At 41.5% G+C, this 17,796-nt stretch overlaps 1 protein-coding gene across 3 annotated transcripts in view; it reads left to right on the top strand.

Annotated features, from left to right (window-relative positions):
* eva1ba (eva-1 homolog Ba (C. elegans)) overlaps nucleotides 1-17,796 on the top strand; it is a 46,466-nt gene that overhangs the window by 14,542 nt on the left and 14,128 nt on the right. Inside the window, exon 2 of one of the 3 annotated variants that reach the window (XM_061915127.1) lies at nucleotides 13,228-13,310. The exons of the other annotated variants lie outside the window; for them this stretch is intronic. The gene's annotated coding sequence lies outside the window, so the exon portion shown is untranslated. The remainder of the gene's footprint in view (nucleotides 1-13,227; nucleotides 13,311-17,796) is intronic. 3 annotated transcript variants of the gene reach the window in all.

Genomic DNA, 17,796 nt, shown 5'->3' with positions numbered 1-17,796 from the left:
GTATGGAAAATGTGGGATTTGTGGAATTTTTATGAAAAATGTCTAATTCATTGCGATGGGAATTGCATGGAAATTTGTGATCTTCGGGAAAAGAGGGAATTTTTGGGAAAAATGTAAATGTTCAGAATGGTGTTGAAATTTTTCAATTTGGTCAAGAAATGTTGAAGTAGTAAAGATTTTTTATTGAGAAATGGTATTACGGGATTCCTGGCATTTCGGGAAAACCAGGAATTTGTCCAGTTTGAAAAAACTACTTCACTTTTTGTCCAGATAAGAGGAATGTTTTGACGGTGGAACGGTTGAAGTGGGTTGAAAAATGTGGGTAGAGTAGTCAACAGGGGTAGGAACCTTAGGTTCTGGGTTCGATCCCCGCTTCTGCCATCGTAGTCTCTTGACCCACCTGCTCCCAGTGTCACCCACACTGCTTTAAATGTCACTTAGATATTGGCTTTCACTATGTGAGAGTGCTTTGAGTCACTAGAGAAAAGCGCTATATAAATATAATTCACCCTCACACAACAGAAAAACGGGAATTTTATTTTAACTTGAAAAAAATAGTTTGAATGTGCAGGATGAGTAGAATATGTTGAAGGTGGAATGGTTTGAATCGGTTGAAACATGTGGAAATGGAAATTTGAAAAATGGCCAATTCATTTTGAATGGGGAAAAAATGTTGTCCCTGAAAACTGGGAATTCTTGGAAATCCCGGAAATTGTTATTTAATTATTGAAGGAGAACACACAATTCCTGAACAGCCGGAATATTTTGACGTTAAAACGGTTTGAATCAAATGAAAAATGTTGGAGTTGTGGAACTTTGAAAAAATGTCCCATTCATTGCGATGGGAATTGCATGGAAATTGGGGAATTTTGGTAAAATATGGAATATTGGGGAAAATGCAAAAAAAATGTGAATATTCTGATGAATTGGTGTTGGAAATTTTCAAATCTGTCGAGAAATGTTGAAGTAGTAACATTTTTTATTGTGAAATTGTATTACGGAATTCCTAGAATTGACAATGGAGTTGAAAAATGTGGAAGGAGTAGTCAACAGATAAAAGTGTTTGAAAACACGTGAATTCCTGGAATATTTTTCAACTAGTAAGACTGATAGTTTGAATGTGCAGGATGAGTGGAATATGTTGAAGGTGGAATGGTTTGAATCGGTTGAAACATGTGGAAATGGAAGTTTGAAAAATGGCAAATTTGTTTTGAATGGGGAAAAATTTTTGGAAATCCTGGAATTTTTTTGAAATTATTGAAGGAGAACACACAATTTCTGAACAGGCTGAATATTTTGAAGTTGGAATGGTTTGAATCGGATGGAAAATGTGGGAGTTGTGGAACTTTGATGAAAAATGTCCCATTCATTGCAATGGGAATTGCATGGAAATTAATTGGAAAATGCAAAAAAAAAATAAATGTGAATGTTCTGAATGAACATTGGTGTTGGGATTTTTCAAATATGTAGAGAAATGTTGAGGTACTAAACATTTTTATTGAGAAATTGTATTACGGAATTCGTGGAATTGGCGGTGGAACGGTTGAAGTGGGTTAAAAAACGTGGAAGGAGTAGTCAACAGAAGAAAGGGTTTGAAAACACGGGAATTCAGGGAATTCTTGGAATTTTTTTCAACTAGTAAAACTGATAGTTTGAATGTGCAGGATGAGTGGAATATGTTGAAGGTGGAATGGTTTGAATCGGTTGAAACGTGGAAATGGAAGTTTGAAAAATGGCAAATTTGTTTTGAATGGGGAAAATGTCCCTGAAAACTGGAAATTTTTGGAAATCCAGGAATTTTTTTGAAATTCTTTGAGGAGAACACACAATTTCTGAACAGGCTGAATATTTTGAAGTTGGAATGGTTTTGAATCGGATGGAAAATGTGGGAGTTGTGGAACTTTGATGAAAAATGTCCCATTCATTGCGATGGGAATTGCATGGAAATTGGGGAATTTTGGTAAAATATGGAATTTTGGGGAAAATGCAAAAAAATGTGAATATTCTGATAAATTGGTGTTGGAAATTTTCAAATCTGTCGAGAAATGTTGAAGTAGTAACGTTTTTTTATTGTGAAATTGTATTACGGAATTCCTAGAATTGACAATGGAGTTGAAAAACGTGGAAGGAGTAGTCAACAGATAAAAGTGTTTGAAAACACGGGAATTCCTGGAATATTTTTCAACTAGTAAAACTGATAGTTTGGATGTGCAGGATGAGTGGAATATGTTGAAGGTGGAATGGTTTGAATCGGTTGAAACATGTGGAAATGGAAGTTTGAAAAATGGCAAATTTGTTTTGAATGGGGAAACATTTTTGGAAATCCTGGAATTTTTTTGAAATTGTTGAAGGAGAACACACAATTTCTGAACAGGCTGAATATTTTGAAGTTGGAATGGTTTGAATCGGATGGAAAATGTGGGAGTTGTGGAACTTTGATGAAAAATGTCCCATTCATTGCAATGGGAATTGCATGGAAATTAATTGGAAAATGCAAAAAAAAAATAAATGTGAATGTTCTGAATGAACATTGATGTTGGGATTTTTCAAATCTGTAGAGAAATGTTGAGGTAGTAAACATTTTTATTGAGAAATTGTATTACGGAATTCCTGGAATTGGCGGTGGAACGGTTGAAGTGGGTTAAAAAACGTGGAAGGAGTAGTCAACAGAAGACAGGGTTTGAAAACACGGGAATTCAGGGAATTCCTGGAATTTTTTTCAACTAGTAAAACTGATAGTTTGAATGTGCAGGATGAGTGGAATATGTTGAAGGTGGAATGGTTTGAATCGGTTGAAACATGTGGAAATGGAAGTTTGAAAAATGGCAAATTTGTTTTGAATGGGGAAAATGTCCCTGAAAACTGGACATTTTTGGAAATCCGGGAATTTTTTTGAAATTGTTGAAGGAGAACACACAATTTCTGAACAGGCTGAATATTTTGAAGTTGGAATGGTTTGAATCGGATGGAAAATGTGGGAGTTGTGGAACTTTGATGAAAAATGTCCCATTCATTGCAATGGGAATTGCATGGGAATTTATTGGAAAATGCAAAAAAAAATAAATGTGAATGTTCTGAATGAACATTGGTGTTGGGATATTTCAAATCTGTAGAGAAATGTTGAGGTAGTAAACCTTTTTATTGAGAAATTGTATTACGGAATTCCTGGAATTGGCGGTGGAACGGTTGAAGTGGGTTAAAAAACGTGGAAGGAGTAGTCAACAGAAGAAAGGGTTTGAAAACACGGGAATTCCTGGAATTTTTTTCAACTAGTAAAACTGATAGTTTGAATGTGCAGGATGAGTGGAATATGTTGAAGGTGGAATGGTTTGAATCGGTTGAAACATGTGGAAATGGAAGTTTGAAAAATGGCAAATTTGTTTTGAATGGGGGAAAATGTCCCTGAAAACTGGAAATTTTTGGAAATCCCAGAATTTTTTTGAAATTGTTCAAGGGGAACACACAATTTCTGAACAGGCTGAATATTTTGAAGTTGGAATGGTTTTGAATCGGATGGAAAATGTGGGAGTTGTGGAACTTTGATGAAAAATGTCCCATTCATTGCAATGGGAATTTCGGTAAAAGAAGGAATTTATTGGAAAATGCAAAAAAAAAAAAATGTGAATGTTCTTAATGAACATTGGTGTTGGGATTTTTCAAATCTGTAGAGAAATGTTGAGGTAGTAAACATTTTTATTGAGAAATTGTATTACGGAATTCCTGGAATTGGCGGTGGAACGGTTGAAGTGGGTTAAAAAACGTGGAAGGAGTAGTCAACAGAAGAAAGTGTTTAAAACACGGGAATTCAGGGAATTTTTTTCAACTAGTAAAACTGATCGTTTGGATGTGCAGGACGAGTGGAATATGTTGAAAGTGGAATGGTTGATTTGGTTGAAACGTGGAAATGGTGGATGTTTGAAAAATGGCAAATTCATTTTGAATGGGAGAAACTTCTGGAAAACCTGGAATTTTATAACTTGGAACTTGTCAAGGGAAAGCCTGCAATTCCCGAATAAGCTGAACAGTTTGAAGTTGGATGTGGAAGGTAGAGAGTACGCCAAAATCTGGAGAAGAAGAAGAATAAATAAATACATTTTGGAGCATTCACACAATAAACATCTTAAAGTCAAACATAATCCTTTCCAATTTAAAAAAAAACAAAAAAACTCACCAATATGACAACAGGAAAGTATTTCCTTCCCCGTCATAAAACATTTATTAACAGCAGAGTCAATAGTTTTAACTCTTACCTGCCATAAAAGTACAGTAATAAGTTAACCATTGTTAATATTAAAACAAACACAATGCAGCTCTTGAAGAAAAAGCTGTAGTCCGTAGTCACACATAGGGATTGGTATGGTAAGCAATTATTTGATTGGTAAATAATCACGTCTTTACATCAGGGGTCTCAAACTCAATTTACCTGGGGGCCACTGGATGCAGAGTCTGGGTGAGGCTGGGCCGCCAGAAAAGATTACTTAAAAAAAATACTTTTAAATGTCTTTATTTTTATTTCCAACACAAAATAAAATCTAAATATACATTTAAAAAAAACGAGAATTAAGTAATGTGAGGCAATGCAAATTAAACAATGAAAAAATATATATAACGGTTTGAATTGGTCCAGGTTATCGGGGACTGTTATTACTGACGGACTGGTGTCGCGGTGTGACCGCAGCCAGGTGGGTAAGAAAACTCTCATCTCCGTGGCAACGTTTCTGTCGCTTTCACTCACTTGCCGCTTTTCCACTAATGCAGGGGTAGGCAACCCAGAATGTTGAAAGAGCCATTTTGGACCCAAATAACAATAATTGTCTCGGTCTGGAGCCAACAGGATGGGAAGGGGTTTACTCCGACTAACATGTCGGAGTATCAGCGCTGGGGGGCGGTATAGCTCGGTTGGTAGAGTGGCCGTGCCAGCAACTTGAGGGTTCCAGGTTTGATCCCCGCTTCCGCCATCCTAGTCACTGCCGTTGTTTCCTTGGGAAAGACACTTTACCCACCTGCTCACAATGCCACCCGCACTGCTTTAAATGTTGGATTAGATTAGATAGATTAGATAGTACTTTATTTATTCCGTCAGGAGAGTTCCTTCAGGAAAATTACAATTTTCAGCACAATCCCATTCAAGATCAGACAAACATTACAGGAAGACAGAACAGGATCGCTGACGGGTCTGCCGGCTTCCAGCGCCCCTTACAAAAAAGATGACATACAGGTAAACAGGGGGGGGGGAGAAAAAAATAGAAGATTAAAATAAAATTAAAATAAAAAAAAATGTGACTTAGATATTGGGTTTCACTATGTAAAAGCACTTTGAGTCACTAGAGAAAAGCGCTATATAAATATAATTCACTTCACTTATTGGGGTCCAGCGCACCACAGTTTTGTATTGTCACCCAGTCCTTCGGCGGAGTGCTACGGAAGCTGCCAGAGTGCTACGGAAACTTCCGGACCGCTCGTCTCCCCTGCGCCGGGGGAGGGAGTGAGAGAGAGACACACACACAATGACAGAGAGAGCAGGCGGGCGAGCAAGGGAGGGAGGAAGAGTCCGTGCGGGTCTAGTGGAAAAGCAGCAAAACGTTTCTCTATTTGCATCACGCAGGTAAGATCAATGTTCGGCCCTCGAGAGCCATATACCACACCGTGATTGGTGGATTCCTTCAGCTCCGCCCACAACACTGTCAAGCGCCATTCATATAAATATCGCGGGCCGCACGAACATTGAACTTTCATATTAAGGTGGGGGCCGCAAAATAACATCTGAGACCCCTGCTTTACATGATAGGAGTGCACTACTTGGCTGTAACCACTGGAGGCGCTGTTAATCCAATCACAACAACATGCGTCAACTGTGGAAAGGTCCTTCCATCCATCCATTTTTCTGCCTCTTGTCCCTTTCGAGGTCGCGGGGGCGACTGGAGCCTATCCCGGCTGCATTCGGGTGGAGGGCGGTGTACACCCTGGACAAGTGGCCCCCCTCATGGCAGGGCCAACACATATAGACAGACAACAATTTAGTGTTTACTCTGCAAAGTAAAAATCTGGCATCAAAACATGAGTTCTAAATTTCATATGTAAAGTAATATTAAAAAATAACATATTTGTTGATCATAAATATCCTTAAATAGTTTGTCGAAGATTTTTCTAAATGCGAATTCAAAGTTAACCAGTGTCCAAAATCTAATCTACTTTAACCCTTGTGTAACGTTTATATTGTTGTTACTCAGCCGGCGTTTGTGGGTCTGATGGACCCCTTGCATTTTGTGGCTTTTAATGCCTCACAATCAAACACTTGAATGTTAAAATACAGATGTTTACCTTATCCCAATAAACATCTGTTCAGTATTTCAACATAAAAGTGTTTGATTGTGAGGCATTAAAAGCCACAAAATGCAAGGGGTCTATCAGACCCACAAACGCTGGCTGAGTAACAACAATATGAACGTTCCACGGAACATTTCTCTGCCAGTTTCTGCATCCCACAGGGATTCTTCTTTGGTGTCTCCGCACCTGTGGTTCCCACACAAGGTTGCAACATTGTTGGTAAACACTGTCTGCTCTCATTTTCTCGCACATTTGACCCTCTGATGTTCTGTGTACCTACACTCTGTCCTCCTGCTGTGTGTGTGTGTGTGTGTGTGTGTGTGTGTGTGTGTGTGTGTGTGTGTGTGTGTGTGTGTGTGTGTGTGTGTGTGTGTGTGTGTGTGTGTGTGTGTGGTATACAGAACATCAATTTCCACACCTCTATTAGCCCCTGGTCCTGTGGCTTCGGACATCTTATATGTAATAGAAATGTGTAGATTAATGTGTCATTAAATATGTATTGGGATATATGTTCTTCACAGAAAATGAGCCAAAGTCAGTGAGTCTCAGTTTGAAAAATTAATGAATTGTATCATTTTTCTTTTATTAAAAAATGAAAACGGGTCCCACAAACCCGTTTTCATGTGCAAACATCTGATGTATGACAAAAGCTGAACTTTAAATGTGTCAATAAAACTGGAGAATGGTGCTGTATTTAAGAGTATTTATCCTCTTAATAATGTAGACCCAGCACTATACAGAACAGCTCTAGTCTGAGAAGATGGTGTTAGATCTACAGAATAAAGAGGATACATACACCTCATGTCCGAGTGGACGACGCTGTATCAGAGTACTGATAGTCACTATATTCTTTATTTTGATTTACTAGAACTGTCTTCTAGTCCGAGAGGATAGTGAAGGATCTAGAGCAGGGGTGCCCACACTTTTTCTGCAGGCGAGCTACTTTTCAATTGACCAACTCGAGGGGATCTACCTCATTTATATATATCATTTATATTTATTTATTTATGAGACATTTTTGTAAACAAGTTAAATGTGTTTAATGATAATACAAGCATGTGTAACACATATAGATGTCTTTCTTTCACAAAGACAAGAATATAAGTTGGTGTATTACCTGATTCTGATGACTTGCATTGATTGGAATCAGACAGTAATGATGATAACGCCCACATTTTCAAATGGAGGAGAAAAAAAGTTGTCCTTTCTGTACAATACCACATGAAAGTGCTTGGTTTTTGGCATCTAATTCATCCAGCTTCCATACACTTTACAAGAAAAACATTGGCGGCAAATTCCGTAGCTTGCTTGATTGACATTCACGGCACCCGAGGGTCTTGTGAGATGACGCTGGCTGCTGCCAGTTCATTATTATGAAAAAATGACAGAGAGGAAGGTGAGAAACACTTTTTATTTCAACAGACTTTCGCGCCGTCCCTTCCGTCAAAACTCTAAAGGCCGACTGCACATTTCCTATCTTCACAATAAAAGCCCTGCTTCATGCTGCCTGCGCTAACAAAATAAGAGTCTCAGAAAGCTGGCGTGCACAAGTGATGTGCACGCCAGCTTTCTGAGGGATCGCTTGTGCACGCCAGTTTTCCGAGACTCTGTATTTAGTTAGCGCAGGCAGCATGAAGCAGGGCTTTTATTGTGAAGATAGGAAATGTGCAGTCGGCCTTTAGAGTTTTGAGGGAAGGTACGGCGCGAGAGTCTGTTGAAATAAAAAGTGTTTCTCGCCTTCCTCTCGGTCATATTTTCATAATAATGATCTTGCAGCAGCCAGCGTCATCTCACAAGACCCTCCGGTACCGTGAATGTCATTTAAGTGACGTCTTGGTGAAGATTGATGATCACTAATTTTTAGGTCTATTTTTTTTAAAAGCCTGGCTGGAGATCGACTGACACACCCCCCGCGGTCGACTGGTAGCTCGCGATCGACGTAATGGGCACCCCTGCTCTAGAGTATGCATACAATAAATATTGTAGATAAATCACCATTCTCTCAGACTCCAACTGTCCTACCTAGTCTGTGAGGATAAACTTATGAGGCGAAACGACGTTTAAAATAATCTGAATAGTGTTTTTTTTACTCATTTCCCACCAAATTCCATTAGTATAACGTTTAACACAACCTTATGGGTGTTTAACTTTTATGATCCCACATAATAATAATGGAATTAGATGTAATAATTGATGTTGCTTTTCAACCTTTGTCTGCAGTGTGCTTTAAAACCTATATGTGGTTGTGTCCCAATGTTTGAAAAGAGGTCAGCTCCGTCACTAAATCAAACCATAGACTTGTTTCAAAGTCCTCAGTGACCTAGGTCTGTTTTTGAAGGGGGGGGGGGGGGGGGGGGGGGGGTCAACCGCACGCCTGTCTTGTGTCCAAATACCATAACTAAATGTTGGAGAGCATGGAAAGACCTTGACAAGGAGAGGACAACGTTCTCCACAAAGGACCAAAGAAAATACCGTATTTCCTTGAATTTCCGCCATGTATATAGTATGCGCCTGACTAGAATTACTGCCGGGTCAAACTCGTTTCGCAAAATAATTAGCCCATGCTTAGTATTACCGCCGGTTTAGGATTAACGCCGGGTCAAACTCATTTCGCAAAATATTATTTTTATTAGCGCATGTTTAGAATTTCCCCCGGGTCAAACTCGTCACGTCACGAGTGACACTTCACCTGTCATCATTTTCAAAATGGAGGAGGCTGATTTCAATCATTTGAAATTGCATAAAGGGAAGAAGATTAGGGCTTCACGGTGGCAGAGGGGTTAGTGCGTCTGCCTCACAATACGACGTTCCTGCAGTCCTGGGTTCAAATCCAGGCTCGGGATCTTCCTGTGTGGAGTTTGCATGTTCTCCCCGTGAATGCGTGGGTTCCCTCCGGGTACTCCAGCTTCCTCCCACCTCCAAAGACATGCACCTGGGATAGGTTGATTGGCAACACTAAAATTGGCCCTAGTGTGTGAATGTGAGTGTGAATGTTGTCTGTCCATCTGTGTTGGCCCTGCGATGAGGTGGCGACTTGTCCAGGGTGTACCCCGCCTTCCGCCCGATTGTAGCTGAGATAGGCGCCAGCGCCCCCCGCGACCCCAAAAGGGAATAAGCAGTAGAAAATGGATGGGATGGATGGAAGAAGATTAAGAGCTATTCAGTAGGATTTAAGGTCCAAGCTATTGAATATGCTAAAACGAACAGTAAGCAGCTAGGTTTTATTAATATACCGTAGCTGCGTGTGTCAAATATGAGTCATTTTCATTAAATGACTCCCGCCTCCTGGTGGTAGAGGGCGCTAGTGATCCTTCTTGCGACTACTCGGCTGTAGAAGAAGTGACAACAAGCAGCCATCGTTTATTTTTTCCTCTCGCTTGCACTTTTAACATGGAGGATTACATATCTAAAATAAAACCGTTTTCTAAACTGGACTTTCAATCGAAGCAGGAGGTAATAAAGGAAGATTTCCATCGAGACAGAGAGACTTTTAAAACTGAAGAAAGATAAGGAAGACTTCTATAAACAAGTTATGGATGCTTTTGATCAAAAGGAGCTGCACATGGACTTCATTTATAAGTAAAGGTAAGACCATAATAAAGTTTTTTTTTATTAAATGTGCTTTTCATGATGTCATCCTTACATCACACTCAAATTTATAAGCGCAGGCCTAAATTTACCGCATGCCTTTGGTAAGTGCCGGAGTGAGAAGAGGTTTTAAATTAATTAGCACCCCGGCAGCAATTCAAGGAAATACGGTAATTAAAATCTATTTTTAGTCAGCCATCGCTAAATTTACTCTGTTGTTTGAGTCGTGCTGAAATTTCAGGTGCTGAAAGTATCGGTTGTGTCAGTAAAAGCAGGAAATAACGGGGACATGCTCCCTTCGGTGCGTATATCAAGTGTTTCCACTCCCTACATACATTCCACAGGAGCTCTTGGTTGCTTTAATCATGTTTTGCAACTCTGTTTGGATAAATGATGAGGTCTAAGGACCGGGACCACATCTGTGGACAATAGACAGCAGACGTCCTCAGCTCAGCCGGCTGGACTTGGACAAGACCCTCATGTATTTCCTCAAGGAAGGGCCGTTGTTATTTTAGGGTGATAAGAAAAATAATCGCACAAGGTGATGGTTGGGAATTGTCATCCATACAATATTTCAAAAAGCAAACAATGCCTGGACAGAAATAGCATTTCCCCTAATTTCTTCGGACCCAAAAAACATTTTAATTTGTGTCTTTTGGCCTTGACATTAGTTTGTGTTGTTGTCTGCAGTTTTTGAGGGGACTTTAGATTTTGCATGAATCTGAACTAAGACTATGGACTAGACTCTCACACTATTATGTTAGATCCACTATGGATTGGACTCTCACTATTATGTTAGATCCACTATGGACTGGACTCTCAATATTATGTTAGATCTACAATGGAATGGACTCTCTCACTATTATGTTAGATCCACTGTGGACTGGACTCGCACTATATGTGTGTGACAATCATGGGTACTTTAATTTTAACTAACTTTACGTTAAGTCCACTATGGACTGGACTCTCACTATTATGTTAGATCCACTATGGACTGGACTCTCACACTATTATGTTAGATCCACTATGGACTGGACTCTCACACTATTATGTTTGATCCACTATGGACTCTCACACTATTATGTTTGATCCACTATGGACTGGACTCTCACTATTATGTTAGATCCACTATGGACTGGACTCTCATTTTATTATGTCAGATCCACTATGGACTGGACTCTCACTATCATGTTAGATCCATTATGGACTGAACTCTAAAACTATTATGTTAGATCCACTATGGACTGGACTCTCACTATTATGTTAGATCCACTATGGACTGGACTCTCACTATTATGTTAGATCCACTATGGACTGGACTCACACTATTATGTTGGATCCACTATGGACTGGACTCTCACTATTATGTTAGATCCACTATGGACTGGACTGTCACTATTATGTTAGATCCACTATGGACTGGATTCTCACTATTATGTTAGATCCACTATGGACTGGACTCTCACTATTATGTTAGATCCACTATGGACTGGACCCTCACTATTATGTTAGATCCACTATGGACTCGACTCTCATACTATTATGTTAGATCCACTATGGACTGGATTCTCACTATTATGTTAGATCCAGTATGGACTGGACTCTCACTATTATGTTAGATCCACTATGGACTGGACTCTCACTATTATGTTAGATCCACTATGGACTGGACTCTCACACTATTATGTTAGATCCACTATGGACTGGACTCTCACTATTATGTTAGATCCACTATGGACTGGACTCTCACACTATTATGTTAGATCCACTATGGACTGGACTCTCACTATTATGTTAGATCCACTATGGACTGGACCCTCACTATTATGTTAAATCCACTATGGACTGGACTCTCATACTATTATGTTAGATCCACTATGGACTGGACTCTCACTATTATGTTAGATCCACTATGGACTGGACTCGCACTATTATGTTAGATCCACTATGGACTGGACTTTCACTATTATGTTAGATCCACTAGAAGGCCCTGTCTCCCCTGGTCTTAAGTCTGGTCTTGGGCACCACGAGCTGGAACTGGCTCTCGGACCTCAGAGCGCGCGCAGGAATGTAAGTTTGGATGAGGTCCGAGATATATTGAGGTGCCAGTCCATGTAAAGATTTAAAAACAAACAGCAATGTTTTAAAATCAATTCTAAAATGAACAGGGAGCCAGTGCAAACTCTGAAGAATTGGGGTTATATGCTGGCCTTTCCTGGCCCCTGTTAAAAGTCCTGCTGCCGCGTTCTGGACTAACTGCAACCGGGAGAGAGCTTTTTGGCTAATGCCAGCATAAAGTGCATTGCAGTAGTCCAGGCCACTTGAAATAAAAGCATGCACGACTTGTTCAAAAATGTTAAAAGATAAAAACGGTTTAACCTTTACTAAAAGACGAAGGTGATAAAAACACGATTTTAAAACGCCATTGACTTGTTTGTCTAGTCTAAAATGGCTGTCTATAGTGACGCCAAGGCTGGTGATCCATCCATAGACAGTTAAGGCAGTGCAGGAAGGGGATGCCTGATTGTTTCAGCTCATGATATAAATCCAAGAAAGACAAGAATAGGGAGCAGAAATAGAAGTGGGTGTGAACTCATTGTGACTCCTCCAGTATGTAAATGAAAGTTGCTTTCAAGAGCCGCACATGAGCAGCCACTGCAGGAATATTGTGTTAGGAACTTAGCATCTTCCCACTAACCACAGCCTGCTGCACACTTGTATTTTCTTTTTGCACGGCAATTTTGCAGCGCTCAGCACTCCCTAACAATGTGCGCTATAGAGTGTGCACTAAAGGGTTTTACTCCTGCGTGACGCCTTTGTTAAAACGACGGGATTGCAGTAATGTTTGTTAGAGGAAAGCTAACTTGGCACGCTTCAAAAAGTTGTTTTAGGGAGGTCTGTTAATAATTCCCCTCTCCATGGAGCAAAAACGCAGCAGAACAACAAGGGCGGTGTCATTAATATTTACTGTAAAAGGGCTTTAAACAGATCCATCTTGATGGAACTCAGGTTTTTCACATTTCAGCGTAAGTGTCAACGCTGCAAAAATCTAAGTAGGATGAAATATCTCCAAAAAAGGTTATTTGCTTATTTTCTGGTCTTGATAATATCATTCTTCTCACTAAGCAGATTTTATAGTATAGCGTTTTACTTCTTTTAAGGCATGGGTGTCAAACTCTGGCCCGCAGGCCAAATTGTAATTTCATTTGGCCCTTGAGGCAATAATAAATTAACCATAGAGCTGGCCCTCTAGTATTATACAGTGGTGGTGCCGCTAATTCTCATACTTGCCAACCCTCCCGATTTTTCCAGGAGAATCCCGAATTTCAGTGCCCCGGGGCAACCATTCTCCCGAATTTCCACCCGGACAACAATACTGGGGGCGTGCCTTAAAGGTACTGCTTTTAGCATCCTCTACAACCTGTCGTCACGTCCGCTTTTCCTCCATACAAACAGCGTGCCGGCCCAGTCACGTAATATATGCGGCTTCTACACACACACACACACACACACACACACACACACACACGTGAATGCAAGGCATACTTGGTCAACAGCCATACAGGTCACACTGAGGGTGGCCGTATAGTATAAACAACTTTAACACTGTTACACCACACTGTGAACCCACACCAAACAGGAATGAAAAACACATTTCGGCAGAACATCCGCACCGTAACACAACAAAAACACAAAAGAACAAATACCCAGAACCCTTTGCAGCACTAACTCTACCGGGACACTACAATAAACACCCCCGCTACCAACAAAACTCGATTTTTGCATTTCACTATAAAGTTATATAAGCCTTGCTTGTTCAATATTCAATGCAAAACTTGCTTGGGTCCCTATTAAAAGGTTAAGTTGTTCAACTTTGGCCCGCGGCTTTGTTCAGTTTAGAATTTTGGCCCACTCTGTATTTGAGTTTGACACCCCTGTATTAAGGGTTTTGGTCCTAAATGATGTCAGTAAGATATTACAGCTTGTTGCTGAGATTTTAATGACCTATATTGAGTAAAACATGCTTAAAACTAGAATATCAAGTGTTGCAAAGCTGTGTCATCAACACTCACAAGTAGAAAACTACTTTTTAAAAGTAATCATTTTAATTAATCATGATTTTGACACAATTGTGTCTCATATTAAAACAGATGACAGCCAAATGGACTTTGCTGTTTTATTTTCAATGAAACAATAGAAAATAGCAGCGCAGAGATGTCCCCAGCCGATACACAGGCGAGCAGTACATGGCCACCGGATCGGACCGGACCCCCTTCCACAAGGGAGAGTGGGACATAGAAGAAAAAGAAAAGAAACGGTAGATCAACTGCTCTATAAAGGGAGTCTATTTAAAGGCTAGAGTATACAAATGAGTTTTAAGGTGAGACAGTAAGGTGTGCAAGCCTTAACTTTGACCTCGAATACTCAAACTCTTGCGGTATACCGGTCCTAGTATAGTATCGCGCTACTAATGAATCAAAAACGCTACTATACTCAGTTTGAAAAGCACCGGTTTACCATGTTTTTTTTTAACGGGCATGAAGGCACGTTGTTACGTGGTGACATTGCTGGTTTTACGAGCAGAGGAGCATGTTCGACAGCGCACGATCACAGAGTACTTACAAGCACGCACAGTGTGTAGACAGAAAAGGACGAATGGACGCATTTTGGCTTAAAAAGTATAGATAAAGGTGAAGTTATAACACTGAAACACCCTCAAGGAAGAGGTGCTTTAAAACATGGCTAGCTGGTTAGCGGCTGTTTATTAGTAGATTCCACAGTACAGCACATATTTCGTACAATTGACCACTAAATGGTAACACCCGAGTAAGTTTTTCAACTTGTTTAAGTCGGGGTCCACGTTAATCAGTTCATGGGCCAACAAGTTTCCCATCCTGGGTCTCAATTTGGGTTAGCTGATCAATGATTGATATCTTTGATATCAATGTGTAATATATCCACCAGACTGCTACCTTTCCTAGGCCACCTGGTATGGTCTCCAGACAGGAGAGTTAAAGTACCAATGATTGTCACAAACACACGTGGTGTGGCGAAATGATTCTCTGCCTTTGACCCATCACCCTTGTTCACCCCCTGGGAGGTGAGGGGAGCAGTGGGCAGCAGCGGTGGCAGCGCCCGGGAATCATGATGGTGATTTAACCCCTCAATTCCAACCCTTGATGCTGAGTGCCAAGCAGGGAGGTAATGGCTCCCATTTTTATAGTCTTTGGTTTGAACTCACAACCTGCCGATCTCAGGGCAGACACTCAAACCACGAGGCCCCGGACGGGGGAGAGAGCAGAAAAGCGGCCAGTCAATTGGTCTAAAATGGGGTGTAGAGTAAATAAACTCAGAAATGTATTTAATCAAGAAGATAATTTGGCGCTAGCATTATTAACACAGGCAAACTCTGTCACAATCCACAATGTTTTACACTAGCAAACTACTAGAAAACCAGGCTAGGGCTTGGTGGAATCATCAAAGACCAGCATGGCGAGCACTTTCAGAGTCTTGCAGTCTTGTCTGGGACTCAATTGTATTTGAACTGACTCTTCGGATCCGTTTCCAGTGGGGGTTGGTCTCCTCTGTCACCTATCCTGTTTGTGACTTTCATGGACGGGATTTCTAGGCAGGGTCGTGACCATGGCGGAGAGGGTATACGTCTCGGGGGGCTAAAGGCTGCGTTACTGCTTTTTGCAGATGATGTGGTCCTGATGGTACCTTCGGTTCGTGACTTTCAGCTCTCTCTGGATCGGTTCGCAGCCGAGTGTTCAGCGGCTGGAATGAGGATCAGCATCTCCAAATCTGAGGCTGTGGTTGTCAGCAGGAAACCGATTTTTTTGTACAGTCCAGGTATAGAACAAGACTCTGTCCCAGGTGGAGGAGTTTAAGTATCTTGGGGTCTTGTTCCCGAGTGAGGGAAAGATGGAGAAGGAAATCAGCCGGAGAATGGGAGCAGCTGGGGCAGTATTGCAGTCTCTCTGCCCCACTGTTGTGACGAAGCCAAAAAGCAGAGCTATCTACATTCCTACTTTCACCTGTGGTCATGAAGTGTGGCTCATGACCGAAAGAGTAAGATCACGGATACAAGAGGCCAAAATGAGTTTTCTCAGAATGGTGGCTGGCGTCTCCCTTAGAGATATGGTGAGAAGTTCAGTCACCTGAGAGAGACTCTGAGTAGAGCCGCTGCTCCTTCGCTTGGAAAGGAGCCAGCTTAGGTGGTTTGGGCATCTCATGCGGATGCCTCCCTAGGGAGGTCCTCGTTGGACGTCCCACTGGGAGGAGACCCTACGCCAGACCAAGGACCAGATGGGGGGGGATTACATCTCCTCTCCGGCCAGGGAACGCTTCGGGATCCCCCAGGAGGAAGTTGCTAATGTTGCTCTGGAGAGGGAAGTCTGGGGGTCTCTGCTAGAGCTGTTGTCCCCGCGACCCGATTCCGGATAAGCGGTTGAAGATGGATGGATGGATCTTCTCCGGGACAGACTTCGGGCTCGAGTTCAAAACCATTATACACTTATTTTATTCTGTTGCCTTGTTCTTCACTCAGTCTCACGTTGCCTCGGTCCTGGTCTTGGCTTTGTCACGATTCCTCAAAGTATTCTGAGTACAACACGAGTAAATGTGTCTCAAGTCAGGTTCAAACCCGAACTCTTCCCCTTCAATGGAGCTGGCAGCTGGGCCATTTTTTGACACAGCGGTACGAGTTGTAAAAAATCAATCAATCAATGTTTATTTATATAGCCCCAAATCACAAATGTCTCAAAGGACTGCACAAATCATTACGACTACAACATCCTCGGAAGAACCCACAAAAGGGCAAGGAAAACTCACACCCAGTGGGCAGGGAGAATTCACATCCAGTGGGACGCCAGTGACAATGCTGACTATGAGAAACCTTGGAGAGGACCTCAGATGTGGGCAACCCCCCCCTCTAGGTAACCGAAAGCAATGGATGTCGAGCGGGTCCAACATGATACTGTGAAAGTTCAATCCATAGTGGCTCCAACACAGCCGCGAGAGTTCAGTTCAAAGCGGATCCAAGACAGCAACGAGAGTCCCGTCCACAGGAGACCATCTCAAGCGGAGGTGGGTCAGCAGCGTAGAGATGTCCCCAATCGATACAGGCGAGCGGTCCATCCTGGGTCTCGATTCTGGACAGCCAGTACTTCATCCATGGTTATCGGACTGGACCCCCTCCACAAGGGAGGGGGGGACATAGGAGAAAGAAAATAAGCGGCAGATCAACTGGTCTAAAAAGGAGGTCTATTTAAAGGCTAGAGTATACAGATGAGTTTTAAGGTGAGACTTAAATGCTTCTACTGAGGTAGCATCTCGAACTGTTACCGGGAGGGCATTCCAGAGTACTGGAGCCCGAACGGAAAACTCTCTATAGCCCGCAGACTTTTTTTGGGCTCTAGGAATCACTAATAAGCCGGAGTCTTTTGAACGCAGATTTCTTGCCGGGACATATGGTACAATACAATCGGCAAGATAGGCTGGAGCTAGACCGTGTAGTATTTTATACGTAAATAGTAAAACCTTAAAGTCACATCTTAAGTGCACAGGAAGCCAGTGCAGGTGTAATGTGATCAAACTTTCTTGTTCTTGTCAAAAGTCTAGCAGCCGCATTTTGTACCAACTGTAATCTTTTAATGCTAGACATGGGGAGACCCGAAAATAATACGTTACAGTAATCGAGACGAGGCGTAACAAACGCATGGATAATGATCTCGGCGTCTTTAGTGGACAAAATGGAGCGAATTTTAGCGATATTACGGAGATGAAAGACGGCCGTTTTAGTAACGCTTTTAATGTGTGACTCAAAGGAGAGAGTCACAGGTCAAAGGTCAAAGTGCTGCATTTTTCACAGCCCACCCG

Source organism: Nerophis ophidion, linkage group LG11 (assembly GCF_033978795.1).
Source record: "Nerophis ophidion isolate RoL-2023_Sa linkage group LG11, RoL_Noph_v1.0, whole genome shotgun sequence".
In the NCBI taxonomy this organism is placed as follows: domain Eukaryota; kingdom Metazoa; phylum Chordata; class Actinopteri; order Syngnathiformes; family Syngnathidae; genus Nerophis; species Nerophis ophidion.
Note: the sequence above shows the minus strand (reverse complement) of the source record. Positions and strands in the feature narration are given on the sequence as shown.